This window comes from Penaeus vannamei, chromosome 33 (assembly GCF_042767895.1).
Source record: "Penaeus vannamei isolate JL-2024 chromosome 33, ASM4276789v1, whole genome shotgun sequence".
Taxonomy (NCBI): Eukaryota; Metazoa; Arthropoda; class Malacostraca; order Decapoda; family Penaeidae; genus Penaeus; species Penaeus vannamei.
In genome coordinates this window covers 7035944-7042508 of record NC_091581.1, presented here as the reverse complement: position 1 = coordinate 7042508, position 6565 = coordinate 7035944, and positions in this window count along the sequence as shown.

The window sequence follows — 6565 nt, the reverse complement described above, 5'->3', positions numbered from 1 at the left end:
ACCTCTTGGAGTGTGATTTAACTCATTTGGCGCTTAGATGGGGGCTTTAGCATTATTCACATTGATAAACAAATGTGGAATTTAACATGCGTAAGCCATGACTGGAAGACTGCCAGCTCCTAGGAGGATACCATTTCCATGCTGCGCATTGTATGACATCGTCTTCCCAGAAGTTACCACTGCTCTGACCACTGGTAAAATTTACCATGGTAACATTGTGATGACATCGTTTTCCCAGAAGTTACCAGTGCTCTGACCACTGGTAAAATTTACCATGGTAACTCCAATGGCAAGTTGTTAGTGAATACCACTGCTGTCTGTTTACCATGGTAACTATAGTTACCAGTGATTTTCCCATTGTAAGTGCGTTAGTGAATCCGGGCCCTGGCTGCTGAGACTGGCAGCGCAGGTTGTATTGCATAAAATTGAAAATTACAAATGACCAAATGTTCCATTTTGTTTTTCCTTGCACCAAGTTAATTACTATATAGAAATATGATATGGAGTCTGTGCAAGGAAAATAAGCTATTACCATCTAGATAAAGCAAATAAAGACAAATATGGACATTGTAAAATAGCAATAAAGCAAAAAAAAGTTTGCCCAATATAACTTTGAAAAGGGGAGGCAAAGAGTCTATGACCCACTGTCAAGCATAACCATGATTACAAGGACTGTCTACATTCCTATGTTCATAAGGTCCATATAAAAAATACTCAAGCAAATATATATCTACTACCCTAAAGGCACACTTCAACTGGTCTTGTCTTTGCCTAGGACATGTGTCCAAGTAGCCAACCAGGCTTCTAGTTTGAGCAACACGGAGCACATGGACTTATTCCCTGTTTTCGCAGTAGTTTTGTGTTTCATGGCATATAATTTTTTAATAACGAAGAAAGGAAACTAATTTACTGATTTAACATTTATGGCAGTCTGACAGCCTGTCAAGTGAAGTGGGCCGAAGGACCCATTGGGTCCCTCACATCTCATTTGCATCCTGATGTCGCAGGTACCAAAGTGGTTAAGAGTTAAAATGGCTGCTGTCTCAGAGATGAAAAGTCCTGGGAGTAGCACAACTAGTGTGACTGGCTACATCTATTACTGTTCGACCTGTAGTCATAACTATCTCCAGCAGACTTCAGCCTCCAGTTAGTAGATGCTACTCCAGACAACAAGCATGTAATGGTATTAAGACTGAAGCTTGCATTAGGCTTCATGTCTCTTAATGCTGTGTATGCTCCTAACAATTTTTGTAAACTTGATATGAAAAAGGTGTTCTGACTGAGGATTTCTGGCTCCTGGCAAAAGTGCTCTGGAACATCGGAGCAGGCATTATGACCAAGGAGATTAAAAACATCCTTCTTAGAACAAGGATCCTACAGTACTGCAGGGCTACGGGAGCAATCTGGATTCACACTTGGCAAGTCCACAATAAACCAAATCATAGTGCTTCCAGTTACTGTAGAGCATAATTGTGAGTTTGGTCATAGGCTGCTTACAGCCTACATCAACCTCAAGAAGTCATTCAACATGATGCATTTCAAATCACTTTGGGAGATCCTGAGACTAAGGGGAATTCTGCCAAGGATTATTAGACAAATAGCAAGCCTGTACACTAGTACTGAATGTGCTATAAAATGTAGTGAGGGCCTGCCTGTCTTTTATAGCAGGTCCTTGCTCTGAACCATGGGGGTACAGTAGGCAGGACTATAAGTCCAAAAAAAAATTACACTGTCAAACCAGTGCAGAATATGTTACTCTCACAATCCAGTTTCCATTGGTTAGGTTAGGTCCATTGTGACCAGCAGCACAGGTCGTATTACAAAAAACTGAATACTGAAAAAAAAAAAAAATAATAATAATAATAAATAAATGACACATAGACCCAAATGTTACTCATTATTATTATTATTGCCCTGAGTTATAGACTATCTAGAGAGATGATATGGAGTCTGTCCATAGAAAACAGTCTATTACCATCTGGGTACAGCATATCATATGACAAATATAGTAATTGGATAATGGTATAAAAACTAAAACTGCTTAACCCACCCGCGCCGGGGTACATTTTGTAGCCAAAAGTAAAAAAATCCGGGAAGCTACAAAATCGGCGGGCGGAGCTTCCCCGGAGTCTGTCCGCCCGCCCGGCCGCCCGCCGCTTTTGCCGCGGAGCACGGCTCCGAGACAGCATCGCACTGGCGGGCAGCCCGAAACTGTTTATTTTTTCCCTGTGTCTCATATATGTGACACCCGGGACGAATGGGTTAAGCAGAAAAAGAGAAAATAACATTGCAAAGGGGTAGCATGGAATCTTGTCACTCACTCACTCACACACACACACACACACACACACACACACACACATATGCGCACACACACACACACACACACACACACACACACACACACACACACACACACACACACACACACACACACACACACACACACACAGAGTCTTGTTGCCGCACAGTTTTTAATTAATTATAACAGTGGTAAGTGTTATTCAATGAAGGAAAGAGAATAACTGCATAGTGAAGTACTGGAATTCACATACAAATAGAGCTTTTTCCCAAAGTAAAAACACTGTTCTTGTTCAATAAACATTAACAGAAGTATCTGATCATCTAAAATTCAACTGCTGGATCTGCAATGATATCTTCATATTGCACACAGTAGAATGTAGAAAAGATATGCTCATTCCCTAATTCTTACTTTAGTGCAAGCAAAAGCAAATACACAATACAATCAAATGAACACTCACAATTGCGTGAATCAATGGAGTTTATATCTATTTATCCAATAAATACTTGATTGCAAAAGTGTCAAGATGGAAGAAAATGTTATCATGGCTTCCAGCTGCCTCCCATGTTTACACACTGTAGGGACTATGCTCTTCCATGTTTTAGAATGCCTCTCTTTACAAAATGGTGGAGGACTATATGGAAAGGGTTACTCCCCACTGGTTAATGATTATGACCTTATGCAGGCTGGATGTGAGGCTCAATAATAATTCAACCCATCAAAATCTAAACTCAACCTGCAAAGTCCAAGCTAAGCCTCAATGAAGCTTCTTTGTAAATTACATCTTAACCCCCAAATGACTGCATTTTCTCAATTTCACCTTGTTGTCTCACTACAAATAGGTACTGAATTCATATTTTTCACTAAATGTAGTTTTTATCTTTGATGTTTGTAGAACACAAGTTTACACAATCAGGTCTCTATCTCTCTCTCTCTCCCAATAAGAAATAAATCTAACAAAATTCTATACCAAGATGTCCACATTTGGCTTGATCCTGTGTGTAGTTATCTACATACCTTGCCTTATGAATGTTCAAAACAGGTGGTTAGATACTTGTGTGCAGGATCAAGCCAACTGTGGATTATACGAACATATTGACACAAGATTTCTTTTAATTCATCAAATTCAAAATATGCAGGCAGGGTGTGTACATGCACGGGATTGACGCAAACAGGATTATGCAAAGTTATTTTGTATTTTTTCATTTTCCAATATCCATATTTGTCTTTTGATTTACTTTATCCAAATGGCAAAAGTTTATTTTCCTTGTAAAGACTCCATATCATCTCTCTATGTAGTAAGTATGGAACATTTGGTTATTTGCGTCACATAATCAATTTTTCGTAATTTTCAATTTTACGTAATGCAGCCTGCGGTGCGCAGCATAGAAATGGCGTCCTCCCTGGAGCCGGCGCTCTTCCAGTCACAGCTTACACACATTACATTCCACATTTGTATATTGATGGGAATAATGCTAAAGCCCCCAGTTCTAAGTGCCAAATGAGTCAAATCACACTCCAAGAGGTTTGTGCATCCTTGGCGACTCTTTTCCGGCACCCAGGCCTTCGTAAGTGACGGTATGTTCATGCTACCTGGCCCTCGACCCAGCTTTTTCCAGGGTGGGACCATAACGTCATTGTAGGGGTTAAGCTCTCTTTCTCAACGTCACTCTTTTATTCTCTTTCTATCACTCTCTTACACTCTGCCTAGTTTTCTTTCTCTTTCTACCTCTCACTCTTTAGACTATCAATTTCACTCTTACTCTCACTCTTGTTCTTAGTCTCTCTCTGTCCCCTTCTTTCTCAACCTCTCTCCATCTCCCTCTATAAGAAGTAAATGAATACAATAAAAGCTAAAGCATGTGGTATCACTTACCAGAACCACTGTTGGTGCTGCTGTCTCTATTAAATGCATATGATTCATTGGTGTAATTGAATGGCATTGGCGCGTAGCCTGTAGCCGGGGGAACATAAGTGCCAGCATATGGCATATGTGGGCCACCCCAAGGTGAAGCTGCCGATGGGGGCGGTAAAGGCGCTAAGGTGTCCCTGTCTGCCTCACTTAGTGTGTCGTCTTCCCCTAACTTTAAGCTTGCTAAGCCTGAAATTGCAAAAATGAATTAGTTAATCACATAGTCATACATTTCTCAAATATAATAAGCCTTAAACAGTAATACTTCAATGGCCCAATAACCTAAGGTGTTGGCAAATTTTATTTTATACATTCATATAGAACTATTTTTGATTTTGGATAAAAATATTGCTTTGATTGTACAAATGGCAATTTCTGCCAGCTTATGAGAATTTTCAGTGACTAGAAGAAATCACAGAATAAAAGATAAAGTATATTAACCAACAAAAAAATAATGAATAAAAATATTACAAAATTGTGTTAATGTAAAGCCATTCTTGAGATCAGAAATAATAATAATAATAATAATAATAATAATAATAATAATAATAATAATAATAAAGGCAACTATGAGCTTTATTTCCAATAATCCTCTCAATATCCTCCCCAAACCCGTTGGATCCAGTTGTGTCATGGTATCACAGTGCTGAAAATACGGGCACTGGGTTTTGTAAGAGGTCAATACCCTGGGCGTGCAGTGTGTAGGCTGAGCACGTGTGAACACTCATGAGCGGTGACAAGACTCTGTGCTCCCCTTTGCAAAGGCATTTTGTGAAAACTTGTTTAGCTTTTTTGACATTTTCCAAAGTACATATTTGTCTATTGATTTGCTTTATCCAAATGGTAACAACTTACTTTCCTTGCACAGACTCCATATCATCTATCTATATAGTAAATAAAAAATAGAAGGAATTTTTTTTTTGTTTGTGTCATATAGCTTACTTTTCCGTAACTATCTAATAATCCATAATACAACCTACACCACCTATCACAGTGGCCTGGAATACGATACGCAGCATGGAAATGGCATCCTCTCTGGAGCCAGCAGTATTCCAGTCATGGCATACGCACCTTACATTCCACATACCTTTATCAATGAGATTAATGCAAAAGCCCCCTTCTAAACTCCAAATGAGTCACTCCAAGAGGATTGTGCACTTGTGGTGAGTCTTTTCCGTCACCCTGGCCATGACAGCAAGTTCCCTTCAATTTGGCTGATGGCCAAGTGATGGGAATATACCATAATAAAAGAATTTGGCTGAGGGCCAGGTGGTGGGAATATACCATAATTGAAAAATCTGGCTGAAGGCCAGGTGATTGGAATGACTTGCCAAGAATGCACTAAAGATCTACCTCATCAGTGGATTTAGAAAAGGTGTGGCATGTACCATCCCACACCTGTGCTATGGATCTATGAGCCATAGCACAAATAGCAACAGCTCCAGGGAAGACACTATTTCCACTGTAGGATCCTATTATTGTCCACCATGACCAATAGCATAGGGTGTGTTACAGAAAACTGGATAATATTTTAAAAATAACACAAATACAAAATATTATTGCTATTACACATAGTTGTAGACTACAAAAGAGATGATATGGTTTGTGCAAGGAAAACAGCCAATTACCTTCTTTATACAGCATAACAAATGACAAACATAGACCTTGGAAAATGGCAAAAGTAGAAAAGTTGCTGAAGCAGAAAAAAAAACAACATTGTAAAGGGGAGCCAGAGATTCTTTACAATGCATAGGAGTGTTCTGTGGGTTATGCCTACATAGCCCACATGGGAGTCCATATTCAAGTAAGCCAAATGCCCAGATTCTGGCCAATATACCGGCAGCAAGGCACCCAGCTCCAATGGGTTAACGTTTAGGTTTAGTATTGCTTTCAGCCGGTGATAAATATACTAAAAAGTTCTAAACCAGAACAATAATGCATACCTATACCCGTGTTGCATTGCATCATTCCATCATAAATACATTATGTACACTGTAAACATATCTGAATATCTGAGACCTTCCCAACAAGTGCTCTGTAACTGTCTATCAAATTTAGTTTTCAGTACAAGAGAAAATATGAATTCATTAGAGTTTGACAAGTAATTAATTTTCTTTAAGTTTCTTCATCATAATCATCTGTAAGCCTAAAGTGACAGACCCCTGCAAACTTACACTTGCTGTCTAGAAAGCATGACCCATAAATTTTTCTCTAGAACAAAAAACTGAATGCAATATATATTTAACACTGCTGTAGATCACACAAACATGATACAGTTCAAGGCTTGAAAGTGTGTGTCATGTTGCAGCTGCCAACCCCCAAAGATTCATGATCAAGCTTAGTATTATGCA